Source organism: Trachypithecus francoisi, unplaced genomic scaffold, assembly GCF_009764315.1.
Source record: "Trachypithecus francoisi isolate TF-2019V2 unplaced genomic scaffold, Tfra_2.0 Lachesis_group7, whole genome shotgun sequence".
NCBI classification, from domain to species: domain Eukaryota; kingdom Metazoa; phylum Chordata; class Mammalia; order Primates; family Cercopithecidae; genus Trachypithecus; species Trachypithecus francoisi.
This window is the reverse complement of record NW_022681472.1, coordinates 45,410,162-45,437,339: the sequence shown is the minus strand read 5'-3', so window position 1 is coordinate 45,437,339 and position 27,178 is coordinate 45,410,162. Positions and strand designations below refer to the sequence as shown.

Sequence of the window (27,178 nt, the reverse complement as noted above, 5' to 3'; positions counted from 1 at the left end):
TTTATACTTTCATATGTTTTTGTATTACTAACTAGTGTCCTCTTCAGCTTGAAGAACTCCCTTGGCATTTCTTTAAGGCAAGTCTAGTGGTGATAAACTAATCTTTTTTTGTCTGAGAAAGTATTTATCACCTCTTCATTTTGCAAAATAGGATTGCTTGGTATAACATACTGGATTGGCGGTGTTTTATCTTTCTGGATTTTGCGTATATCATCCTATACTTTTCTGGCTTGCAAGGTTTCTGCTGAAAAATTCATTGACAGTTGCATGGTGGTTCCCTTATAAATGATGTTCACTTTTCTCTTGCTGCTTTTAACACTCCATTTGCTTTTAGCTTTCGACAGTTTGATTTCGATATAGCTTGGTGTGGGTCTCTTTTGATTCATCTTATTTGGTGTATTTTGTGCTTCTTGGATCTGGCTTTCTATTTTCTTTTCCAGTCTTGGGAATTTTTCTGCTACTATTTCTTTGAATATGTTTTCTGTTTCTTTCCTTCTCTAGTCTGCTTCTTGTACACTGATAATATGTAACCTATCTTTTTTTTTTTTTTTTTTTTTTTTTTTTTTTTTTTTTTTGAGACAGAGTCCTGCTCTGTAGCCCAGGCTGGAATGCAATGGTGTGATCTCGGCTCACCGCACCTCTGTCTCCCGGGTTCAAGCAATTCTCCTGTCAGCCTCCTGAGTAGCTGGGATTACAGGCAGCCACCACAATACCTGGATAATTTTTGTATTTTAGTAGAGATGGGGTTTCATCATGTTGTAGCCAGGCTGGTCTGAAACTTCTGGTGATCTGCCTACCTTAACCTCCCAAAGTGCTGGGATTACAGGTATAAGCCACCGCGCCCGGCCTTATGTAACCTTTCTTTACTTTTTCATTACTTTTTCTTTTTGTTCCTGAGATTGAATGATTTCTGGTGGTCTGTCTTCAAGCTGATTGATCTTTCCTTCTGCTTGATTAGTCTGCTACTCAACTCCTCTGTTGAATTTTTTAGTTAGGGTTCAGTTATAGTATTCTTCAGTCTATAACTTTTGCTCAGTACTTTTTATTACTATCTTTTATGTATCAATGCTCTCGTTTTGTTTTTGTATTGTTCTCCTGACTTCATTGAGGATCTGTAATACCATTAATTTGAATTCCCTGTCAGATAAACTACAAATCTCCAATTAATTCAGATTGGTTTCTGTAGATTTACCTTGTTCCTGTATTTGGGAAAAATATAAATCTTGATCTTAATTTCCCTTGACTCTCTGTTATGATTTCTTATTTTTTTTTTTTTTTTTTTTTTTTTTTTTTTTTTTTTTTTTTTGAGACAGAGTCCTGCTCTGTAGCCCAGGCTGGAATGCAATGGTGTGATCTCGGCTCACCGCACCTCTGTCTCCGGGTTCAAGCAATTCTCCTGTCAGCCTCCTGAGTAGCTGGGATTACAGGCAGCCACCACAATACCTGGATAATTTTTGTATTTTAGTAGAGATGGGGTTTCATCATGTTGTAGCCAGGCTGGTCTGAAACTTCTGGTGATCTGCCTACCTTAACCTCCCAAAGTGCTGGGATTACAGGTATAAGCCACCGCGCCCGGCCTTATGTAACCTTTCTTTACTTTTTCATTACTTTTTCTTTTTGTTCCTGAGATTGAATGATTTCTGGTGGTCTGTCTTCAAGCTGATTGATCTTTCCTTCTGCTTGATTAGTCTGCTACTCAACTCCTCTGTTGAATTTTTTAGTTAGGGTTCAGTTATAGTATTCTTCAGTCTATAACTTTTGCTCAGTACTTTTTATTACTATCTTTTATGTATCAATGCTCTCGTTTTGTTTTTGTATTGTTCTCCTGACTTCATTGAGGATCTGTAATACCATTAATTTGAATTCCCTGTCAGATAAACTACAAATCTCCAATTAATTCAGATTGGTTTCTGTAGATTTACCTTGTTCCTGTATTTGGGAAAAATATAAATCTTGATCTTAATTTCCCTTGACTCTCTGTTATGATTTCTTATTTTTTATTTTTTTTGAGACAGTGCCTTACTCTGTCACCCAGACTGGAGTGCAGTAGTGCTATGTCAGCTCACTGCAACCTCTGTCCCCCAGGCTCAAGTGATTCTCTTGCCTCAGCCACCTGAGTAGCTGGGATTATAGGCATGCGCCACCACACTCAGCTAATTTCATATTTTTAATAGAGACGAAGTCTAACCATGTTGGCCAGGCTGGTCTTGAAATCCTGACCTCAAGTGATCCACCTGCCTTGGCCTCCTGAAGTGCTGGGATTATAGGCGTGAGCCACTGTGCCCAGCTGTCTGTTATGACTTCTAATTAAAAAGAAATACATGTATCAAATAGGCATGGTAAGACATCCAAACATTATAAAAAGGCATGTGGATGAAAAATGGGCCTTCCTGATACTCCAGATCTCTAGTCTGTCTCTCCTAATGAAACAAACAAAACAACAACAACAACAGATATTTTATGTACCATTAGGCTAGGTGATGGAAATACAAGAATAACAAAATAATGTGGTTTCTGCCCTGAAATGTTTTTAGTGTTGTAAAGAAGATAGACACCAGACAGCATTGTTAATTTTAGAATAGGGAAGTCCAAGTTCTGATAGGGAATTCCAGGTTACTCTCCCGACAATAGGCAAGAGAAGTATGCATGATAATTTAATGAAAGTGATGTCTGTAGAGGTTAGGTAAATTGCCAGAAGTCACAGTTTTGTAAATTATAGAGATAGGATTTCTGAACACATCTGTTTGAATCAAAGTTCATATTATTTCTGGGAACTACTTGATTTATCAGTAGGGTGCTTCAGTTTCAGTTTTACTTTCTGTAATGTCTGAGGAGAGAAACTTAGTAACAAGAGGGAATTTCCCAGCTACAAAAAGGCAGGATTGGAAAAATATTTATTATTAATAGACATTACATAGGAAATTCCATTTTCGTTTTATATTTTACTTGGCAGGTTTCCAAGAATGTGGAAGGACATGTAACTAGTAGTTTGGTTTGCATTAAAACATTCTAGCTTTTGAATTTAGCAGGATAATTTGCTTTTTAATTTTTTTTCAGAATTCAAAATTATATTTTTCACCTGTCACTCCTGGATTGTAAACAAAATATACTAAGGTATATTAACTTATTAGGCAACACACACACACACACACACACACATACATTTTCTTTTTCTTAAGAAGTGACTGTGAAAGGAGGTTATAAGTTCAGTAACCTTTTTAGCATCCTGTTTTGGGCACATATAGTTGTGGAAGAAGGCGGAGCTTTTCTTATTGTAGTAGCCTGTGTAATATAGGTCATCACAGGGCAGGCTGGTGCAATTATCTGGAAGGGGGAACTATGACTGCATCAGGGATCCAACGTCAGCAGCTGAACATGACAAAACTCTGGAGTTTATTGGGAAATAAAGAGCACTCAGGAATCTTCTTTGTCTCAATTTTAATAGTTGTCAAACAGAATAGAAATGTCTGCCCCTCCAGGGCAGCTATTTTTGCACAACTCCAGTGGGGACATTATTCACAATGGGGAGGTATCATTCACATGGAATACATGATCATTGGGGCCCCTGGAGTTGTGCAATGTGGGGGTACTGTGGTCTACTTATCTTCCAAGATTGTTCTGAGAGGCTCAAGTTACACAATGAATATATAAGGACTTTATAAACTTGTCAATGTATGTAAATAATGACAATAATAGTTGTTGTTTTCTGGCCAGTTCAGCCCTTTGAGCAAAGCTTTCTTATCTAGTTTGCACTACTGGCCAAGACTTGGCTTAGCACTCAGAATGAAGCTGTGGAGTTCTCTTGTTGAATATATACATTTTCACAGAACACAAACTTCACATATGATCTCTTTGTGACCATAATGGAGCAAGATAGAAATTAGACTACTTCATGATCATTTCAGAACAGAGAAAAATAAGAACACTGTCCAATCCATGAAAATGAGTGAACAGTCCCCTTTCCTGGCTAATAATGAATATCTGCTGATTCTTTCCAATTATAGCATTAGCTTACTTCATTCCTCTCAGGCCTCTGAGCCCGAGCCGAGCCATCGCATCCCCTGTGACTTGCATGTACGCGCCCAGATGGCCTGAAGTAACTGAAGAATCACAAAAGAAGTGAAAATGTCCTGCCTTACCTTAACTGATGACGTTGCACCACAGAAGAAGTGAAGATGGTCAGTCCTTGCCTTAAGTGATGACATTACCTTGTGAAAGTCCTTTTCCTGGCTTATCCTGGCTCAAAGAGCTCCCCCACTGAGCACCTTGCAACTCCCCCTCCTGCCAATCAGAGAACAAACCCCCTTTGACGGTAATTTTCCTTTACCTACCCAAGTCCTGTAAAACGGCCCCACCCTTATCTCCCTTCGCTGACTGTCTTTTCGGACTCAGCCCGCCTGCACCCAGGTGATTAAAAAGCTTTATTGCTCACACAAAGCCTGTTTGGTGGTCTCTTCATAGGGACGCGCATGACACTTCCTTTCAATGTTTAGATAACAATAATTAAGATACCTAATCAGGGAATTCCCCCTGTTTCTGTACAACATCCAGTCCAGGGAAGATCCCCATTTTCTTGAAAGCTCCCCCAAATCACCTACCACAAGCTCAAATCCTGTAAGTTTTTTCTAATACCTTCTTACTGAGATGCTCCAGGGTCCCCCATGGTATTTGTTTCTCCCCCTTGCAATGAATTAATAGACCCAGTTTTATAGAACCGCAGATGTGTTGCTGATGGTCTTTGACTAGAGGACATCGACAAATTCATGCAGTAGTTATTACTCAGCCAGGAGCCCTCTTTCTATCTCAGTCAGAGAGGTGGCTCCTCTGACTTCTCTAAGGATTTTGTCTATGGCATTTGTGTTATTTCAGAGCCCGAAGCTGGACATGTAAACATCAGAACCAAATCACATAAATTTCCAGTTTTATTTATTTTAATATGTTTTAGAGATGGTGTCTCACTCTGTCACTTGGGTTGGAGTGCAGTGGCTCAGACATGGCCCACTGCAGCCTTGACCACTCAAGGCTCAGGTAATCCTCCCAGCTCAGCACCCCAAGTAGCTGGGACTACAGGCATGCACCACCACACCTGGCTAATCTTTGTATTTTTTATAAAGACAAGTTTTCACCATATCACCCAGGCTGGTTTTAAACTCCTGAGCTCAGGCAATCTGCCCAGCTCAGCCTCCTAAATTGCTGGGTTTTACAGGTGTGAGCCACCTTGCCAGGCTTGCAGTTTTCTTTAGATTTGCTTTGTGATAAGGTGGTAAACTTGTTAGAATAAAGGGATTATGTAAATTTCTATTTAGTGAGTAATCAAATAGTACACACATCTGAATTAAATGTCTAAGATAGCTCAGTTATTAAGCAGCTTACATAGAAGACAGCAGAGTATACATATGTGTATCCACACAAATATTTAACAGAAACACTGTAAAGAGATTCAGTAATATTCATGCTAAAATGAGAAGACTAGGGAGGTAGTGAATGAAGAGTCAAATCAGTAATATTTTGTAGGGTATAAATTATCGAGGAAAATTTACGGAAAGAGAAGATCTGAAGGTGCAAGTTAAACTAGAGGACTATTTTTGCTGTCACAGACAAGAAAAAGTTTTTCCAGAGTCTGGATGGTACATTTTTAATGTGTGGTCATGGTTAATCATGTGTGTATCCTATTATACTCTGGGGCAATAAACTGTTTTAACAGGTGAGTATCATAATGTGAATTTGTAATTTTGTATTCGTAATTTGTAGGCAGGTGTGCAAAGGCTGTAAAAATCTGCATAATGTGTGCCTGGCCTAAATCACACATATAAAAACAGGTTAACAGGATTGTGCTTGGTTTTAAGTTCAGTTTCTATTTTAGTACTCACATTACCCATCCTTGCTGAAACTCACTTTTCTCATTTGTAAGAGTTATAGGAGGTGTGAATACGATAATGCATGTAGAAGTGCTTCAGGAACTGTGGTACATTAATTAACTTTACTTTTGGATCCTGCCTCTGCTCTACGGTTTTCTCTGTTCCAGCTTAGTGTTGTTTTGAGAGTGAACACTGTGCTAGGCACATGCAGAAAAAGTAGCAATTATTCTACCTTTAGATGTTTTCCTGTTAACATAGTTTCCAAAATTACTCATCTGTGGGGTGCTCAATAAATATTTCTCTACTGACTAACATATGACAGGCAGATCAGTTAATTAGATGTAATACTTTCATTCATACAGTGTAGCATGTGATCTTATACATGGAAATTGTTAAAATATGCCAAAGAGTTACCAAAATGGCTTTCAGGATCTAGCTGTGACAGTCAGTTTTGGTTTATTATCTCTCCTGTTATCTGCTGTGACTTGTACCTGTTTATATAATCTCGTGTATAACATCAAATCTCTTAGTAAGAATTTAACACTCTGACTTTTAATGCAGTTAAATCTCAACCCAATTAAGGATTGTTTTCTAATACAACTCTTTCTCTAAACCTCAAAACATTTAGAGAATTCTAAGGCTCTTCATTTGCCTCAGTTACCACTTATAGCACTAATGCAACAGGTTGGCTGCTTTGGCATTACAGGATGCTTGTTTTTACTGTTGAGGTTTTGAGTATTACAAATATAGTGAAACAATAGTGAAGCACAGATTGCCCAGAAAGAGCAAAGGTTCAACATCTTCCCACAAAAACAATGATTGAGTCTTTTCATTAGTTAGCTCGTAAAAAATCAGCATAAAACTAGATAATAATAGGATACCTGTTGATCTGTGAGATAAAAACATTCTTTTGAATTGCATGCTAATTTGAAAAGGTAAATATTGATGCCAATGCACAGATGATGAAGCGGGAGCCTGGGGTGTGGGGATGAGACCAGCTGGCAGGCATTGGCTGAGCCAGGACCCTGGGCTGAGTTGGATTGCATAGGCCTTGTGACTCTATTATTAAACACAGATCCTGAGGGTGAATGACAGCATCTGTGAGATTTTTGAGTCAGTTCTGAAGTAGGTTCTCATCCAAGTTAGGCAGACATACAAAAGTAATTATAAAATGCCTATGCACTAGCCCCACCTGCAGTTGTTGCTTAGAATGAGGTAGATAGTAGCAGAAGGAGCAGTCTTTTAAGTCAGTGAGAAAAAAGCTGAAATAGGTTTACAGTGGGGGAAGGGACAGAATGGGGAAGTCGTTTATCCTGAGCTCTTAAGTATGCCAGGAGCAGATGCCTGATTTTACTGTATGGCATTTTGTGGCCCAGAAACTTTCCAGATTCTGTATTTTCCTATCTGGTTAAATTGAACTGTATTTACCTGTGTTTCAAAGCCTAAATACTTTATTTATGCTCTACTTCATTTTATTTTCCAGTTCTTTCTAACAAGCTTCCCTAGATTTACTTGTTCTCATTTCCTAGACACTGTTTGTCTTCTTTCTTCTTCTCTAGTTCATCGGAAATTTCTGCTTCTTTGAGACTGGGTTTGATTGCACTTCTTCTGACTACACCACCACCATCAATCTCCTTCTCTGAACTCCCGGATCATTACTTCAACCTGAAACAATTCATCAGGTATCTATAAAGGTGGTTATTTGAGTTCCTGTTTTTAGGATTCCAAAATGATGCCAAGATATGTAAAATAAAATATCAATTGCATTTTTTTTTTTTTAATTGAGGGGGTTAGAACTATGTAAGTCCTAAAAGAGACAAAGTTTAGCTCAAAGTTGTCAGATGTTGGACTCAGAAGTTTGACTTAGGTTAATAAAATGTTTTGCTGTTTAGTTTATGAAATTTTTCAAGATCAGGTACCTGGAGGGAAAATAGCAAAAGAAAATTCCTAATAGAGAAAAGTTGCAAACTGCTAATTGTATGTAGTTTGGTACTTTATGTGTAATAAAGTGGTTGAGAGTATGATCTCTGAAGTCAGGCAGACCTGGGTTTGCCACTTTCTATCTGTATAACTCAGTACTTTGCATTGTCTTTTGGAGTCTTGGTTTCTCATCTAGAAAGTGAGTCAAGGCAAATAATTTACTCAGCACAATGCCTGCCATATAGTAAATGTTCAGTAAATGGTATGCATTATCATTATTGTTGTTGCATCTTATTTGCTCTTTTTTGTGGTTTATGTCCTGTGTTAGGCAGAATAGTTGCCTACTGCCCCAACCCCACCAAATGTTCCAGCACCTCTGATATTACCTCACATGGCAAGAGGGCTTTGAAGATGTGATTGATTCAAGGATCTTAAATGGGGAGATTATCCTGAATTATTCAGGTGGACCCAGTGTAATCACAAAGGTTTTTCAAAGATGGAAGAGAGGCAGAAGAGCCAGAAAAGGATATGTGACAATGGAGTCAGTGTCAGAGCTGGAGTGATGTGATGTGAGAAGGATTCAACCTGCTGCTTCTGGCTTTGAGGATGAAAGAAGGGGCCATGGGCCAAGAAATACAGGTGGCTTCTTTCAAGAAGCTGGAAAAGGTAAGGAAATGGGTTTTCACCCAGAACTGCTAGAAAGCCACCCAGCCCTACAGACACCTTGATTTTAGCCCAGTGAGACTCTGTCCAGATTTCTGACCTCTAGAATTGTAAGATAATAAATTTGTGTTGTTTTAAGCCACTAAGTTTGTGGTAATTTGATAAAGCATCAATACAATAAAAAATAAACACTTCACCCCAGCAGGACTCCTTTTGAAGACCAGTTCTGTATACATCATCGTATCTAGTGTTAAGTATTGGATGTAAATATGGATCAATAATTTGGAGTTGACTGAGGTTTCCAGTGGTGAGGCACAATAACTTGTAATTTGCCATTTTTTTTAGTGGAGAAGAGATAACCATGAGTCAGCTCTCTTTCTGCATACACATTTCCATTGCAGCACAAGTTAGATACTGGGGAAATTCCCCATCTCACTACCAAGGACACACCTAACTGACAATAAATTCATCTGTAGCCCAGTCAGGGTTTTCCCCTCATTGTCCCTTCCTTCCACAATTGCAGCTAGTTTTCAAAAAGATACATAAAAATAGCTACCGTGAATTTAGCACATGGTATGTGCCAGGAGCTGGGCTAAATGCTCTGCATATGTTATCTTACTTAATCCTCCAAAATTTTCCGTGGTGGTAAAAGTAAATGTTTCCTGTTTTCAAACTTCAGGTCATGATTCTCAGTGGATTTTAAAATCAATTTTGTAGGGAGTGATCCAGTAGTTATTAAACAATAAAATAGAATATGAAATATTGTATTTCAGGAAGTAAGAATAGGCATAGTTTCATCAAATTTTGGTTTCAATTTTATATATATATCATATAATGTCTATAAAATAAATACATGTGTGTGCACTGGGTTGTGTTACAAACATATTTCTTACAATGAGTCCTAGTAAAAATTACTGTTTTTTTTTTTGAGGCGGAGTTTTGCTCTTGTTGCCCAGGCTGGAGTGCATTGCGCGATCTTGGCTCACTGCAACCTCTGCCTCCCAGGTTCAAGCGATTCTCTTGCCTCAGCCTCCTGAGTAGCTGGAATTACAGGTATGTGCCACCATGCCTGGATATTTTTTTTATTTAGTAGAGAAAGGGGTTTCTCCATGTTGGTCAGGCTAGTCTCAAACTCCCGATGTCAGGTGATCCATCCACCTCAGCCTCCCAAACTGCTGGGATTACAGGTGTGAGCTACCACGCCTGGCCCTTAAAAGATTACTTCTTGGAGTGGGTTGTATTTAAAATTTTTAAAAACCACAAATGAAGTGGTTAAGAATATAGGCTTTAGCAACAGGGCTACTTGAATTTAATCTCAATTCTTTATTTTATCAGCTCTGTAATCTTGAGCATATTACTTACTGTTTTTACCTCAGTTACCTTATTTATAGGATCCTATCTCATAGAGACTTTTGAGGAGTAAATGAGTTCATTCAAGTTAAGCACTTTAAACAGTGCCTTAGTAATTAATGCTTAGCTAATGTTACTTTCCCATGTTTCATGTGGCTTAGTAAGTAGTAAAACTTGCCAGATTTCTGTTCTGTCTGACAAAGTCTAGTCTCTTAGCTACTATATGTCACTGCCTGAGTTTGAAATATAAAGCAATTTACAGTAATTTATGTGGCACCTCAAAACAAACAAATCAACAAAATTAAAAAGTCTCCCTTTATAATAAATAGTACCAGTACATGAAAATACTGGGGATGCTCTTTTTTCTCAGGGAGTTGGCTGATTTGGCATAACCTTATCTCTGAGGGAAAACAGGTTTCATGAATTGTTCCATTCTGAATTTCAAGAGAGGAATATGTGAAAGGTACTGAGTGCTTTTGACATATAGAGAACAAAGCGATGACTCACTTAAACCCTGACAGCAGGGGCACCATATAAATTATTATATCTAAAGGGAATCAAGTTAAAGAAGAAATCTTACAAGAATCTGGAGGGAGATCTGTTTTCTAAAAGCTTATTAGGTGAGTTTTGCTAGTGTTTGTTTTTTTACCTTCCTCTGTCCCAGCAGGCATTTTAGTGATCTTTTGAAACATGTTTTGACTCTACTTGGTGATTGAAATACACAGCGAGGCTGTGCTGCTTTTATAAGCTCTGAAAGTTTAAGAATTTAGGAAGCTAATGACTGTCTTAAATACAGTTGAATCTAATTGATAAAATTATCCTGGGACATTGAACGACTGATTTTAGTATTCAACTAATAACCCATTTAAAATGAATTCCATAGTTCTTTCAACTTGCTTGACTGTAGAGTAATTTTGTCACTAGTTACTGTATTACTGGAAGATGTATTCCTAGGCTTTAAGGTTTGTGAAGGGTGCGTGTCTAACTTCTGAAACCCAATTTGACAGGGACGTAGCAGTGTTTTAAAAAGTCAGTGAAAGGAAAGAGGTGTGTTCAGCATTCCTGTCCCATCTTAACACATTCTTTTTCTCATTTTAACAGTGGTAATATTTTATATTATTTTGTTTTGATTTTTGTTTGTGGCATATGGCTCTGCTGTCCTACAACTCTAAGTAGAAGAGAAAATAGTACCAATAATTTCTTCATGGTGATGCACCTCTCTGTCTTAAGTCTTGAACAATGTTTGAGGTCGATGGTGGCCTAAATGAATAAGCATGTCGTGTGTGGTTACTTAGTGAGTGTAGTTTTGTAAGGTGCAACAAGGAACTAGTAATTAACTGCTGGGCATGAGATTACCCCAAGATTCTACAAATGCACCTAAGCGGTATTTTATTTGTGAAAAGATTAGAGGAGCTGAACTGTGTATCTTCTTGGTCTCCAGTGGGCAGATACATGGGGATTGCAGCAAAGATTGGGGAAGTGGCCTCCAAGGATGCATGTGGATGTCCTCTGATCCTCTGAAACATGTTGGATGGCCATTGTCTTCATTAGAACAAAGAAAAAGCAGAAGTGTATTGCCTTTTAGAGAGAGCTCAGTATTTCTTTTTGACAAACACAGTACCCTCTCACACCTGCCTTTTGGGGCAGGGGTATTTTATTGGACCACAGATATTCTGAGGGGAAAGGAGTTTAAAGTCAGAGCTTGACAAATGCCAGCTCCAGTGCTAATAAGCATTTGTCAAGTGCTCTGATTCTAGGCTTTGAAAAGTCTTGAGTTATTAATGAAGTACCACTATTCACTGTACACTGTGTAAAGTCCCTAAAATGGAAAGAATAATACTTGCTAGTGTCTTTTTAAAGTTCATGTTTATATTGTCTGTTTCCGGGAAAAGTGCCCTCAGCTGGGTCAATGAGAACATTCTTGGCACTCTTTTCTGCAGTGGGCACTGATTGAGGGTCTTCCTGGTGTGGCATCATCAGATCCCTGTTGCTCAAACCCACTAATTAGCTGGTTCTTATCTACAAGTAGCAGGGGACTTAAAGCTCTCTGAGAAGATCTCACACTGTGTCTCCTACATTTCATCTTATTCTTATCTTAGAGATAACAATCTCTTATTCTTAGAGACAGAAAGGTGGTTAAAAGACATCACTTCATTTCTTTCTCTGGATTTGGAAAGGGTTATATATTGGAATTATGCTATTAGTTTATACTTGCATTGTTTAAATTAGAGGAAAGGTTATTTTGTACAGAACAAATAAAAATACTCTTTAACTAGCTTTCATAATATCCCAACTTTTAACATAAGCTGTTTTGTAAAGGCTGGTTATAGTGACTTCCTTCATAATAGACTTAAAATAAGATGCTTTGAAATCTTGTTCTTTTCTTTACAATACCATATATCAACTTTGTTTCGAGAGGCAAACTCAATTTTCCCCTCAAATTAGGAAATTACTGTAAGGAACTGGAATGACACACCAGAAGAGATTACATCATAGCGGGGAGGACTAGCATGGGGGTTTCTTTACAAACACTAGACTACACTATGGATTATAATTTACTTAGTGTTAATAGTTGCAGTCATACATCAAGGACAAAATAGATGTTCTTTAGTTTTTTGTCACTGAGCAGAGGAGAAACAGGGAAACAACAAAGGCCAAATAATTCCCAGCCATTGCTGTTTTGTTTGCATGGAGCCTTTTGAAATGTGAACTAAAAATATTTCTCAGAAGATTTTTAGGTGATTCATACACACAGTAAGGTTTCAGAAGTGCCATATTCAAGGGAATATGGAAACCCATGGCTTTTCTGCTAGAGGATTGTCAAAAGTCCAGAATTTCATAACTAAATACCACGAATTTAGTAGAGCACAGAACTAAAGGTTTTCTTGTGGCTGCAAAGAATTGACTTCACGTAGCATAAACTATAATCCAAGACAGTGACTTAGACATAAGAGAGAATAGAACTTGGTAACTGTTTGGGACTGTTTTACAGAGTGATCATGTATATTTCTATATTATTCTAAAAAAATTATGATCTTTGTACAAAAATTGTTACAACCATGTACAAGTGTGCATAAATAAACAGTGTATTTATGTAGTCTTTATTTGAATGTCAGACCAGTTAGAGAAGCTAGACGTGTATAACCAGTTTCGTTTTAACAGTCAAGTTCAGAAAATAATATGTAGACTTCCACCTAGTTCCTTTTCTGAATAATATTACAGACTTAAGGAAGCTAATAAGAGTCCAAGATTCTCTGAGTGCCTTTGTGAATTACTTCACTTGATTCATGTATGTACTTTCATATAATGGCTTTTAATATTGAGGAATATTTGGATATTAAAAGATTAGAGTAATTCTGAGCTTATTAAATTGTAGATTGTCATTTTTTACGAGGATTTACTTTCTTGGTACAACATGTTTTCGTCACTAGTTATAATGTATATTTTTACTTTTGGCTTAGATTTTGAGCCCTCTATTCATGAAATATCAAATGTAGTTCTTTTTTTTTTTCAGATTCATTTTTTTAAATTTAATTTAATTTAATGTAATTTAATTTTATTATTATTATACTTTAAGTTCTAGGACACATGTGCATAACGTGCAGGTTTGTTACATATGTGTACTTGTGCCATGTTGGTGTGCTGCACCCATCAACTCGTCATTTACATCAGGTATAACTCCCAATGCAATCCCTCCCCTTCTCCCCTCCCCATGATAGGCCCCGGTGTGTGATGTTCCCCTTCCCGAGTCCAAGTGATCTCATTGTTCAGTTCCCACCTATGAGTGAGAACATGCAGTGTTTGGTTTTCTGTTCTTGTGATAGTTTGCTGAGAATGATGGTTTCCAGCTGCATCCATGTCCCTACAAAGGACACAAACTCATCCTTTTTTATGGCTGCATAGTATTCCATGGTGTATATGTGCCACATTTTCTTAATCCAGTCTGTCACTGATGGACATTTGGGTTGATTCCAAGTCTTTGCTATTGTGAATAGTGCCGCAATAAACATACGTGTGCATGTGTCTTTATAGCAGCATGATTTATAATCCTTTGGGTATATACCCAGTAATGGGATGGCTGGGTCATATGGTACTTCTAGTTCTAGATCCTTGAGGAATTGCCATACTGTTTTCCATAATGGTTGGACTAGTTTACAATCCCACCAACAGTGTAACAGTGTTCCTATTTCTCCACATCCTCTCCAACACCTGTTGTTTCCTGACTTTTTAATGATTGCCATTCTAACTGGTGTGAGATGATATCTCATTGTGGTTTTGATTTGCATTTCTCTGATGGCCAGTGATGATGAGCATTTTTTCATGTGTCTGTTGACTGTATGAATGTCTTCTTTTTTTTTTTTTTTTTTTGAGACGGAGTCTCGCTCTGTCGCCCGGGCTGGAGTGCAATGGTGGGATCTCAGCTCACTGCAAGCTCTGCCTCCCGGGTTTATGCCATTCTCCTGCCTCAGCTTCCCGAGTAGCTGGGACTACAGGCGCCCGCCACCTCGCCCGGCTAGATTTTTGTATTTTTTAGTAGAGACGGGGTTTCACTGTGTTAGCCAGGATGGTCTTGATCTCCTGACCTCGTGATCCACCCGTCTCGGCCTCCCAAAGTGCTGGGATTACAGGCTTGAGCCACCGCGCCCGGCCTGAATGTCTTCTTTTGCGAAATGTCTGTTCATATCCTTTGCCCACTTTTTGATGGGGTTGTTTGTTTTTTTCTTGTAGATTTGTTTGAGTTCTTTGTAGATTCTGGATATTAGCCGTTTGTCAGATGAGTAATTGCAAAAATTTTCTCCCACTCTGTGGGTTGCCTGTTCACTCTGATGGTAGTTTCTTTTGCTGTGCAGAAGCTCTTTGGTTTAATTAGATCCCATTTGTCAATGTTGGCTTTTGTTGCTGTTGCTTTTGGTGTTTTAGACATGAAGTCCTTGCCCATGCCTATGTCCTGAATGGTATTGCCTAGGTTTTCTTCTAGGGTTTTTATGGTATTAGGTGTAACATTTAAGTCTCTAATCCATCTTGAATTAATTTTCGTATAAGGAGTAAGGAAAGGATCCAGTTTCAGCTTTCTGCTTATGGCTAGCCAGTGTTCCCAGCACCATTTATTAAATAGGGAATCCTTACATAATTTCTTGTTTTTGTCAGGTTTGTCAAAGACCAGATGGCTGTAGATGTGTGGTCTTATTTCTGAGGACTCTGTTCTGTTCCATTGGTGTATATCTCTGTTTTGGTACCAGTACCATGCTGTTTTGGTTACTGTAGCCTTGTAGTATAGTTTGAAGTCAGGTAGCGTGATGCCTCCAGCTTTGTTCTTTTGACTTAGGGTTGTCTTGGCAATGCGGGCTCTTTTTTGGTTCCATATGAACTTTAAAGCCGTTTTTTCCAATTCTGTGAAGAAAGTCATTGGTAGCTTGATGGGGATGGCATTGAATCTATAAATCACCTTGGGCAGTATGGCCATTTTCACAATATTGATTCTTCCTATCCATGAGCATGGTATGTTCTTCTATTTGTTTGTGTCCTCTTTTATTTCACTGAGCAGTGGTTTATAGTTCTCCTTGAAGAGGTCCTTTACATCCCTTGTAAGTTGGATTTCTAGGTATTTTATTCTCTTTGAAGCAGTTGTGAATGGAAATTCATTCATGATTTGGCTCTCTGTTTGACTGTTACTGGTGTAAAAGAATGCTTGTGATTTTTGCACATTAATTTTATATCCTGAGACTTTGCTGAAGTTGCTTATCAGCTTAAGGAGATTTTGGGCTAAGACAATGGGGTTTTCTAAATATACAATCATATCATCTGCAAACAGGGACAATTTGACTTCTTCTTTTCCTAACTGGACACCCTTGATTTCTTTCTCTTGCCTGATTGCCTAGCCAGAACTTCCAACACTATGTTGAATAGGAGTGATGAGAGAGGCATCCCTGTCTTGTGCCAGTTTTCAAAGGGAATTTTCCAGTTTTTGCCCATTCAGTATGATATTGGCTAGGGTTTGTCATAAATAGCTCTTATTATTTTGAGGTATGTTCCATCAATACCGAATTTATTGAGCGTTTTAGCATGAAGGGCTGTTGAATTTTGTCAAAGGCCTTTTCTGCATCTATTGAGATAATCATGTGGTTTTTGTCTTTGGTTCTGTTTATATGCTGGATTACGTTTATTGATTTGCATATGTTGAACCAGCCTTGCATCCAGGGATGAAGCCCACTTGATCATGGTGGATAAGCTTTTTGATGTGCTGCTGGATATGTTTGCCAGTATTTTATTGAGAATTTTGCATCGATGTTCATCAGGGATATTGGTCTAAATTTCTCTTTTTTGTTGTGTCTCTGCCAGGCTTTGGTATCAGGATGATGTTGGCCTCATAAAATGAGTTAGGGAGGATTCCCTCTTTTTCTATTGATTGGAATAGTTTCAGAAGGAATGGTACCAGCTCCTCCTTGTACCTCTGGTAGAATTCAGCTGTGAATCCATCTGGTCCTGGACTTTTTTTGGTGGGTAGGCTATTAATTATTGCCTCAATTTCAGAGCCTGCTATTGGTCTATTCAGGGATTCAGCTTCTTCCTGGTTTAGTCTTGGGAGAGTGTAAGTGTCCAGGAAATTATCCATTTCTTCTAGATTTTCTTTGATTTGCATAGAGGTGTTTATAGTATTCTCTGATGGTAGTTTGTATTCTGTGGGGTTGGTGGTGATATCCCTTTATCATTTTTTATTGCGTCTATTTGATTCTTCTCTCTTTTTTCTTTATTAGTCTTGCTAGCGGTCTGTCAATTTGTTGATCTTTTCAAAAAACCAACCCTGGATTCATTGATTTTTTGGAGGGTTTTTTGTGTCTCTATCTCCTTCAGTTCTGCTCTGATCTTAGTCATTTCTTGCCTTCTGCTAGCTTTTGAATATGTTTGCTCTTGCCTCTCTAGTTATTTTAATTGTGATGTTAGAGTGTCAATTTTAGATCTTTCCAGCTTTCTTTTTGGGCATTTAGTGCTATAAATTCCCTCTACACACTGCTTTCAATGTGTCCCAGAGATTCTGGTATGTTGTATCTTGTTCTCATTGGTTTCAAAGAACATCTTTATTTCTGCCTTCATTTCGTTATGTACCAGTAGTCATTCAGGAGCAGGTTGTTCGTTTCCATGTAGTTGAGCGGTTTTGATTGAGTTTCTTAGTCCTGAGTTCTAGTTTGATTGCACTGTGGTCTGAGAGACAGTTTGTTATAATTTCTGTTCTTGTACATTTGCTGAGGAGTGCCTTACTTCCAATTATGTGGTCAATTTTGGAATAAGTGTGATGTGGTGCTGAGAAGAATGTATATTCTGTTGATTTGGGGTGGAGAGTTCTGTAGATGTCTATTAGGTCTGCTTGCTGCAGAGCTGAGTTCAATTCCTGGATATCCTTGTTAACTTTCTGTCTCATTGATCTGTCTAATGTTGACAGTGGGGTGTTGAAGTCTCCTATTATTATTGTATGGGAGTCTAAGTCTCTTTGTAAGTCTCTAAGGACTTGCTTTATGAATTTGGGTGCTCCTGTATTGGGTGCATAGATATTTAGGATAGGTAGCTCGTTCTGTTGAATTGATCCATTTACCATTATGTAATGGCCTTCTTTGTCTCTTTTGATCTTTGATGGTTTAATGTCTGTTTATTGGAGACTAGTATTGCAACCCCTGCTTTTTTTGTTCTCCATTTGCTTGGTAGATCTTCCTCCATCCCTTTATTTTGAGCCTATGTATGTCTCTGCATGTGAGATGGGTCTCCTGAATACAGCAGACTGATGGGTCTTGGCTCTTTATCCAGTTTGCCAGTCTATGTCTTTTAATTGGACCATTTAATCCATTCACATTTAAGGTTAATATTGTTATGTGTGAACTTGATCCTGCCATTGTGATATTAACTGGTTATTTTGTTCGTTAGATGATGCAGTTTCTTGCTAGCCCTGATGGTCTTTACATTTTGGCATGTGTTTTGCAATGGCTGGTACCGGTTGTTCCTTTCCATGTTTAGGCTTCCTTCAGGGTCTCTTGTAAGGCAGGCCTGGTGGTGACAAAATCTCTAAGCATTTGCTTATCTGTAAAGGATTTTATTTCTCCTTCACTGATGAAACTTAGTTTGGCAGGATATGAAATTCTGGGTTTAAAATTCTTTTCTTTAAGAATGTTGAATATTGGCCCCCACTCTCTTCTGACTTGTAGAGTTTCTGCCGAGAGATCTGCTGTTATTCTGATGGGCTTCCCTTTGTGGGTAACCCGACCTTTCTCTCTGGCTGCCATTAAGATTTTTTCCTTCATTTCAACTTTGGTGAATCTGGCAATTATGTGTCTTGGAGTTGCTCTTCTCAAGGAATATCTTTGTGGCATTCTCTGTATTTCCTGAATTTGAATGTTGGCCTGCCCTACTAGGTTGGGGAAATTCTCCTGGATGATATCCTGAAGAGTGTTTTCCAACTTGGTTTCATTTTCCCCCTCACTTTCAGGCACCCCAATCAGACGTAGATTTGGTCTTTTTACATAATCCCATACTTCTTGCAGGCTTTGTTCATTTCTTTTTCTTCTTTTTTCTTTAGGTTTGTCTTCTCACTTCATTTCATTCATTTGATCCTCAATCGCTGATACTCTTTCTTTTAGTTGATTGAGTCGGTTACTGAAGCTTGTGCATTTGTCCCGTATTTCTCGTGTCATGGTTTTCATCTGTGTCATTTTGTTTATGGCTTTCTCTGCATTAATTATTCTAGTTATCAATTCTTCCACTCTTTTTTCAAGATTTTTAGTTTCTTTGCGCTGGGTACGTAATTCCTCCTTTAGCTCTGAGAAGTTTGATGGACTGAAGCCGCCTTCTCTCCTCTCGTCAAAGTCATTCTCTGACCAGCTTTGGTCCGTTGCTGGCGATGAGCTGCGTTCCTTTGCAGGGGGAGATGTGCTCTTATTTTTTGTACTTCCAGCTTTTCTGCTCTGCTTTTTCCCCATCTTTGTGGTTTTATCTGCCTCTGGTCTTTCATGATGGTGACGTACTGATGTGGTTTTGGTGTGGGTGTCCTTCCTGTTTGTTAGTTTTCCTTCTAACGGTCAGGACCCTCAGCTGTAGGTCTGTTGGAGATTGCTTGAAGTCCACTCCAGACCCTGTTTGCCTGGGTATCAGCAGCAGAGGCTGCAGAAGGTAGAATATTGCTGAACAGTAAGTGAACCTGATTCTTGCTTTGGAAGCTTCCTCTCAGGGGTGTACTCCACTGTGTGAGGTGTGGGGTGGGTATCTGTCTGCCCCTAGTGGGGGATGTCTCCCAGTTAGGCTACTCAGGGATCAGGGACCCACTTGAGCAGGCAGTCTGTCCGTTCTCAGATCTCAACCTCCGTGTTGGGAGATCCACTGCTCTCTTCAAAGCTGTCAGACAGACTTGTTTGCATCTGCAGAGGTTTCTGCTGCTTTTTTGATGTTGTTGTTGTTGTTGTTGTTTAGCTGTGCCCTGTCCCCAGAGGTGGAGTCTACAGAGACAGGCAGGCCTCTTTGAGCTGCTGTGAGCTCCACCCAGTTCGAGCTTCCCAGCGGCTTTGTTTACCTACTTAAGCCTCAGCAATGGCGGGCGCCCCTCCCCCAGCCTCGCTGCTGTCTTGCTGTTAGATCGCAGACTGCTGTGCTAGCAATGAGGGAGGCTCCGTGGGCATGAGACCCTCCCGGCCAGGTGTGGGATAAAATCTCCTGGTGTGCTTATTTGCTAAGACCCTTGGTAAAGCGCAGTATTGGGGTGGGAGTTACCCGATTTTTCAGGTGTTGTGTGTCTCAGTTCCCCTGGCTAGGAAAAGGGATTCCGGTCCCCCTTGCGCTTCCCAGGTGAGGCGATGCCTTGCCCTGCTTTAGGTCTCGCTGGTCGGGCTGCAGCAGCTGACCAGCACTGATTGTCCAGCACTCCCTAGTGAGATGTACCCAGTACCTCAGTTGAAAATGCAGAAATCACCTGTCTTCTGTGTTGCTCGCCCTGGGAGCTGGAGACTGGAGCTGTTCCTATTCGGCCATCTTGCTCCGCTCCTCCAAATGTAGTTCTTTAGGTATGCTGCCTTTTAATCAGGAAGCAGAATGTGATTGCCTACTATTTTCTAGCCACATACCTACTAGTGAATAAAAGATGGAATTCAGACCATGGTTTATGAAATTCAGGCTGCGTTTTTGAGTACTTCCAAGTATTTTTCAAGTAACTTGGTTGTGGTTTTGAATGACTAGGGAAATGCTTTGCTTTGTTTGAAAGGGAAATTGTTCAAAAATGAGATCCAATGGAGAACACAGAGGGTGCTACAAATGCAGAGACATTGTTTAAACCTATAAGAAATTTTACATGGAAGCAGAATTTTGATGCCTCTTAAAAGGAAACCATTGAGATTCCTTATTCATTAGTATTTTGAAATTTGGCAGTGAAGTGAGGATCTGTGGAGGAAGGCACAGCTGGATCTTGCACTCAGGACTTCTGTCCTCTGCTCCTCAAAGAACTCATTAGTCACTGTTCTCACTCTCACCCTGGCGCCGAGGAAAATGTTGATGTTTCCACCTTTCCCACCCAGGCCTATTTAGGGCATACAACCCTTCCTGAACTTCCTGCAGTACAGTTGAGATCACACTGTAGCCTCTAACAAGCATATACCAGAGATTCAGGGATGACAACAGAGAACTGCAATATAATAAGTAACAGATAACCACTCCATAGTTGTTGCATGCGCTTCAGAGTGTATACAGTCCATTCTCACCTCACAGGAGAACTAGGAAAGGAGAACAATTTGGGAAGGTCTCTCATTTAATTTTTCCCACACTGCTGCCTCTTCTGTCTTTGACTTGTTTCTTCTTCTCACTTAGGAGGAAGTGATTCTCAGATAATTGACTAATCCCTTCTTTATGGTCGTGAACTCAGAGACTTATCTGTTATGAAGGGAGAAGCATAAAAAAGATTACATCATGTGAACTCTTGAAATAAAATGCCTCAAGACATAAGAGAGGCCCTTACCACTGTCATTTTCAAAAGGAAAGCTTAGTAGGCTACAGAAATTTAAAAAGCAAGCGAACAGGCAACCAAGCCAACAACAAAGACATGAAGAAAATTCCAGAATAATCTTCAACCTGTGCTTTCACATGCTAAAATTTCGTAATGAAAAAGATTTCTTAAACTATGTATCTTATGGTGTCAATGGTCAGTGTGGTAGTAGTAGTTGTGATTTGGGCTGCTTTTTTCCTTGTTTATTTTTTCCAAATTTTATTTGGGAAATTTGTGCTGTTCCATTGTGAACTGAAGTTATATATACTGGATGATATAACTTTAACTCCTATGAGTATGTTTGGCTATGTTTTTGGAATTAGGTATTATACATGCCACCTTGTGGCCATTATTAAGAAAACACCTAACATGAAGATGGGAAACAGGATCTTTAGTGATAGCAGCTGGAGCTTGGAGCAGTGCTTTCCGAAGCCTCTTTCTCCAACTTCCTTAGAACTCTTAGAACCTGGATATCACATTTTAGTGGAAGGAGACAGACAGTAAATAAAATAAAGTATAATAAGTGCTCTGGAGAAAAGTAATGCAAAGAAGAGGGCCAGAAAGTATCAAAGAGTTTGAAAGTACAAATAAGGTACTCTTGGAAGACCTCACTAAGGTCACATTTGAGCAGAGATCTGAACAGGATGAGAGACAACTCAGGGTGGGGAACAGAATAATGTTTCAGATATGGACATTGCAACTGCGAAGGCTGAGACAGGAATTTGCCTGGCCTCTTCCAGCTTAGCAAAGAAAGAGGCCTGTGTTGCTGATACTCAGAGAGGAGGGAGACAATAGTAGAAAATGCAATCAGAAAAGTGACCAGATGGAGGAGTGACTAAGGCTTTGTAGACTGCTGTATGGACTCTGAATGAAATGAGTGGTCATTGATGGGTTTTTTGCACAGAAGGATCCTGGTGTGTTTTAAAAGGAACATTCTAGATTCTATGTTAAAAACAGACTGAAAAGTGCAAGGGAAAGAACAGGAAGAGCAATTAGGAGGCTGTGGTAGATTATTATTCAGCAAATATTCACCCTACTGTCCTCTCCATAAAATTTCCCCAGCCCATCATCACTGGATTTGTCTATTTGACTTGCTTTAGTCAATGGAAAGTGAGTGAAAAGTGATTATGTGCCAGTGGGGAGGCAAAACCTTAAAAGACCCAGCAAATTTCTTCCAACCTTTTTGTGCATCTGCCAGAATACTGCGAGCAGTCAGTGCCCCTTAAGCCTGGGCCTCAGAATGAGAGATATGGAGCAAACCTGAACCTGACCAGCAGCCTAGAGCCAAGCCAGGGTGACCCTGCAAAGTCCAGCCAAGCATAGCAAAGCCACAGACTTGTAGACCAATGAGTGTGAAATAACTTGCATTGAAAGCCACTGAGATTGGAGGAATAATTTTTATGCAGTATTACTGCAGTGAACCTGATTAATATAGGAGCTACTGCAATAATCCAGGGAAAGAGAGGATGATGAGCTGAAGTAAACTAGGATGGTTGTGATAGGATTAGATTCTGTATATACTTTTGAAGACAAGATTTGAAAGAATTTGCTGATGGCTTAGCTATTAAGTGTGAAAGAGAAGTTTTGAAATTTTGGTCCAAACAGTGGGAAGGATTGAGTTGCCATTTACTGACACAGGAAACATGAAAGAAGGGGCAGGTTTACTTGATTCAGGGCATGCAGAGGAGAGCAGAGTTAAACTTTGTATATGTTAAGTTTCATATGCCTCTTATATTTGCAAGTAGAGGTATCTTCTTATATTTGCAAGAAGAGGTGTCCAGCAAGTAGTTTGACATTTAAAAAAGATTTCAGGAGATCATTTCTGCTCTGGCTATAATGGGATGACAGAGACTACATTTACTGTATACCTCAAACAAATAGAAAATTGGACAAAACAATGTTTTCATAATAAACAAATTGAACCTTATTGCCCTAGGTTGGCTTGCCACCTAGAGGCAGTTTTCAAGCTTTAATAGATAGAGGGTGTATTCATCTGTTTTCACACTGCTATAATTACCTGAAACTGGGTAATTTAAAAAAGAAAGAGGTTTAATTGACTCACAGGTCCACATGGCTGGGGAAGCCTCAGGAAACTTACAATCATGGTGGAAGGTGAAGGGGAAGCAAGGCATGTCTTTAAGAGGTGGCAGGAGAGAGAGAAAGAGAGAGAGAGAGAAAGAAAGAGAGAGAGAAAGAGAAAGAGTGCAGGGGAAACTGCCACTTTCAAACCGTCAGATCTCTGAGAACTCCCTCACTATCACAAGAACAGCATAGGGAAAACTGCCCACATGATCCAGTCACCTCCCACCAAGTCCCTTTCTTGACACATGGGGGATTACAATTTGAGGTAAGATTTAGGTGGGGACACAGAGCCAAACCATATCAGAGAGAAACCTCGAACAGATCCTGGCAGTCTAGCTTAGTGGAGGGAATAGAAATTAGAGTTCACGGAGACTAAAGTGGATAGAAATTTTGGGTGGCGGGGTGGGGTGGTGCGGGGGCTTGGTGAAGAGAGAGAGAGAGAGAGAGATAAGAGAGAATATACCCAGAAATCACAAAGGGGTCCCTTGAGCCTTGGTATGTGCATGTAAGAGAGGAAGATACCCCCAGCAGGGGGAAGAACTACTGGGAGGCAATAAGTCAAATAATTCCTGAAGCTCACTTAAGACTGGGAAGAGTTTGTGTTCCCATCAGTTAGAGTGGAAAGACCTTATTACACTGTATTATATGGGGGCATTGAATAGAATCCTCAGAAGAATACCTCAGTAGTGAAGTTAGTAGTGAGGCTAAATTAACCCTAGACTAAAATATGCTCTGGCTTTCCTAACAAGCCTCAAAAGAGCTAGACTGCTACTAAGTAACGTAACTGTGTGCTAGAACAAAGCCTAAGGCTACTAGAAGGGTTACAACAAAATCTACCACCCTATTAAGTGAGGTTTCAATGTTGCAAAGCAATAAAACACTTACTAGATATTAAAAAGAATAAGAAACCTAACCCATAATCAGAAGAAAAATGTCAATAAATAGAAATGGAACCAGAAATGACGGAGGTGATGTAATGACTAAAATTGTCCATTATAAATATGCTTCACGTCATCAATAAGGTAGAGGGAAACATGAGCATGATGAAGAGAGATATAGATAATAGAAGACAACCGAAATCAAAGTTACAGAGATGAAAAATACAATAGATTCTTCATTTCAGCTCTGAAATGAAGAATAGATTGAACGGGATCAACAGCTGATTAGATACTGCAGAAGAAAAGATGAATGAAATTGAAGGAGCAATATAATCTATTAAAAATGAAGCTCAGGGAGAAAAATGACTAATAGAAAAATGAACAGAGCATCAGTGACCTGAGGAACAAAGTCGAGAGAGCTAATATACTTATAATTGGAACCACTGAAGCAAGGTGGAGGAGGGTGAAAAGAGAAGACATAATGGCCAAATGTTTGTCCAACTGTGATGAAAAGTATAAACTCATGTATCTTAGAAACTAAAAGAATCCTAAGAAGGAAAAAGCTTACAGAAAATCACACCAACACACATTGTAACTGAATTTTAGAAAACCAGTTTTGATAAAGAGAAAAATCCTAATAGCGACCAGAGGAAAGAAAAAGACAATATCTCAACAGAAACTTCTTGTCAGAAACTACACAAACTGAATGACAATCCTCCAAGTGCTGAAAGAAAAAAAAAAAACCTGTCAATCTAGAATTCTATATCCAGATTTTTGATTTTTTTTTTTTTTTTTGAGACAGAGTCTCGCTCTGTCGCCCAGGCTGGAGTGCAGTGGCCTGATCTCAGCTCACTGCAAGCTCCGCCTCCCAGGTTTACGCCATTCTCCTGCCTCAGCCTCCCGAGTAGCTGGGACTACAGGCGCCGCCACCTTGCCCGGCTAGCTTTTTGTATTTTTTAGTAGAGACGGGGTTTCACCGTGTTAGCCAGGATAGTCTCGAACTCCTGACCTCGTGATCCGCCCATCTTGGCCTCCCAAAGTGCTGGGATTACAGGCTCGAGCCACCGCGCCCAGCCGCCAGATTTTTGATTTTTTAAAAATCAAGGTAAATAAACACTTCTCCAGACAAACAAAAGAGGTAAAATTCATATCAGGAAACTAACTATAAGAAATATTACAGGAAGTTATTCAGGCAGAAGGAAAATGATGCCAGATGGAAACTTGTATCTTCATTTAGGAATAAAAATGCCAGAAATGATAAATATATGGATACATGAAAAATACTTAATTTTCTTAGTTTTTAAGTCTCTATAACAGATAATTGACTGCTTAAAGCAAAATAGAAATAATGTGCTGTTGGCTGTATAACATATATAGAAGTAAAGTATATGATAAGGACACTGTAACTTATCACAGTTGTGTTAAGCAGCTTCTAAGATGCTCCCCAACAGTCTCTGCATTCTATTATTCAACTCTAATATAGTCTCATCTTCCATGGAATAGGGCCAAACTCTGTAAAGAATATGGAGAACTGACAATATATTGGAGCTTCCAACTTGCTCTTTCTTGCATTGCTTCTCTGAGGAAACCCAGCTACCATGTCCTGAGGATGCTCACCATCTACAGAGAGTTTACTTGGAGAGAAACTGAAGTCTCCAGCCAAGACCCAGCGTCAACTTCCCAGTTACGTGAGTGAGCCGTCCTGGAAGCAAACTCTCCAGCACCAGTAAAGTGTTAGATGACTGCAGCCCCTTTCAACATCTTGACTGCAACCTCATGAGAGACCCTTAGCCAGAACCACCCAGCTAAACCCATCCAGATGCACAGAAACTGTGGGAGATCATAAATGTTTATTGCTGTTTTAAGCTTCTAAGTTTGGGGGTATTTTGTTATTCAGCAATAGGTAACTAACACAACACTCTACCCACCAGATGACAAATCATTTCCGACATAGTAAAAGAAACCTTCAACAATATACTTCTATTTCACCTCCTGTCCACATATACTACTTTCTGTGTTTTATTGTGATTCCTAGCTAGTGAAGTTTGGCAAGAAAAAGGAACAGAATACATAGAGATTGGAAAGGAAAGTGTTTTTATTTGCAGATGACATGATAATCCACATTAAAAAAAAATGAAGAATTGCGCTACTGGAACTAATAAGTAAGTTTAACAAGGCTGCAGGATACAAGGTCAATATTCAGAAATTCATTATATCTCTATATAGTCACAATTGACTATATTGACAATTGGGATTTTATATTAATTTAATAATACCATTTTTATGGCACTTGATGGTGGTAAAATGTAAGCATTTTAGGGATAAATGTCATAAAATATGTGTACAATCTGTATACTCAAAAGCACAAAATGTACTGAAAGAAATTAGATAAAACCTCAATAAATGGAGATATAAACCATGTTCACAGATTGGGAGACTAATTGTTAAAATATCAAGTGTCCCCAAACTGATTCCATGTTTATCAAAATCCCAGTAGCTCTTTGGTAAAAATTGATAAATCAGCTCAAGAATTTATATATCAGTCCAAAAGTTCATAAGTGTTGCAACAAGTGTTAGAAAAGAACAAAATTGGAGAATGTATAGTATCTGATCTCTAGTGTTTTGTAAAGCTGTAGTTATTAAATAGCATGACATTGGCATAGAGAGAGACATATACAAAAATAGAAACAAATAATAGTCCCAGAATAGATAGATACACATGTAGTCAATTTATTTTTGACAAAGTTTTCAAGATAATTCAGTGGAGGAAAGGATAGTCTTTGCAATCGATGCAAAAGGTACTGGAACAATTTGATAGCCATCTGGGCCTTAACCCTTGCCACACATCCTATAAAAATTAGCTTTAAATGGACTGTACACTATAAAATTATAGAAGAAAGCATAGGCAAATATCTTTGTAACCTTGATTAGGCAGATGCTTCTTAGATAGGACACAAAATGTATGAACCATAGGAAAAATAAATGGTAAAAAAAGAATTAATTGAAATTAAAAATGTTTGTTTTTAAAACACACAAGAAGAGGAAAAGGCAAACTACAGATAGAAAATATTGGCAAAGTATACATCTGATGAAGGGCTTGTTTCTATAATATAAAAAGAATTCTTACAACTCACTAAGAAGAAGATAAACATTTGAAAACAAAAATAGGTGAAAGATTTGTAGGCACTCTGCCAAATGAATTATGTGAATGGTAAACAGCATATGAAAAGATGGTCAACATTATTAGTTATTAAGGGAATGCAAATGAATGAATACATAAATTGTACATTTATATGTACAATTTTACTCAGCAATAAAAAGTGAAGAACTATTGAGAGATGCAACAATGTTGATGAGTCTCAAAAGCATATCCTAAGTGAAAGAAGCTATTCTCACAATACCACAAAATGTATGATTCC

At 38.8% G+C, this 27,178-nt stretch overlaps 1 long non-coding RNA gene across 2 annotated transcripts; it reads left to right on the top strand.

The window, feature by feature from the left end:
* Positions 1-774: 774 nt before the first annotated feature.
* Positions 775-27,178, top strand: LOC117079638. Of its 2 annotated transcripts, XR_004435519.1 has the most exons (5): positions 775-826; positions 4,005-4,312; positions 7,418-7,540; positions 8,107-8,444; positions 25,263-27,175. It is a non-coding gene; the product is annotated as an uncharacterized LOC117079638 (long non-coding RNA). The 2 variants fall into 2 exon arrangements; XR_004435518.1 differs by lacking the exon at positions 775-826 and having other exon boundaries at positions 2,222-4,312; positions 25,263-27,178.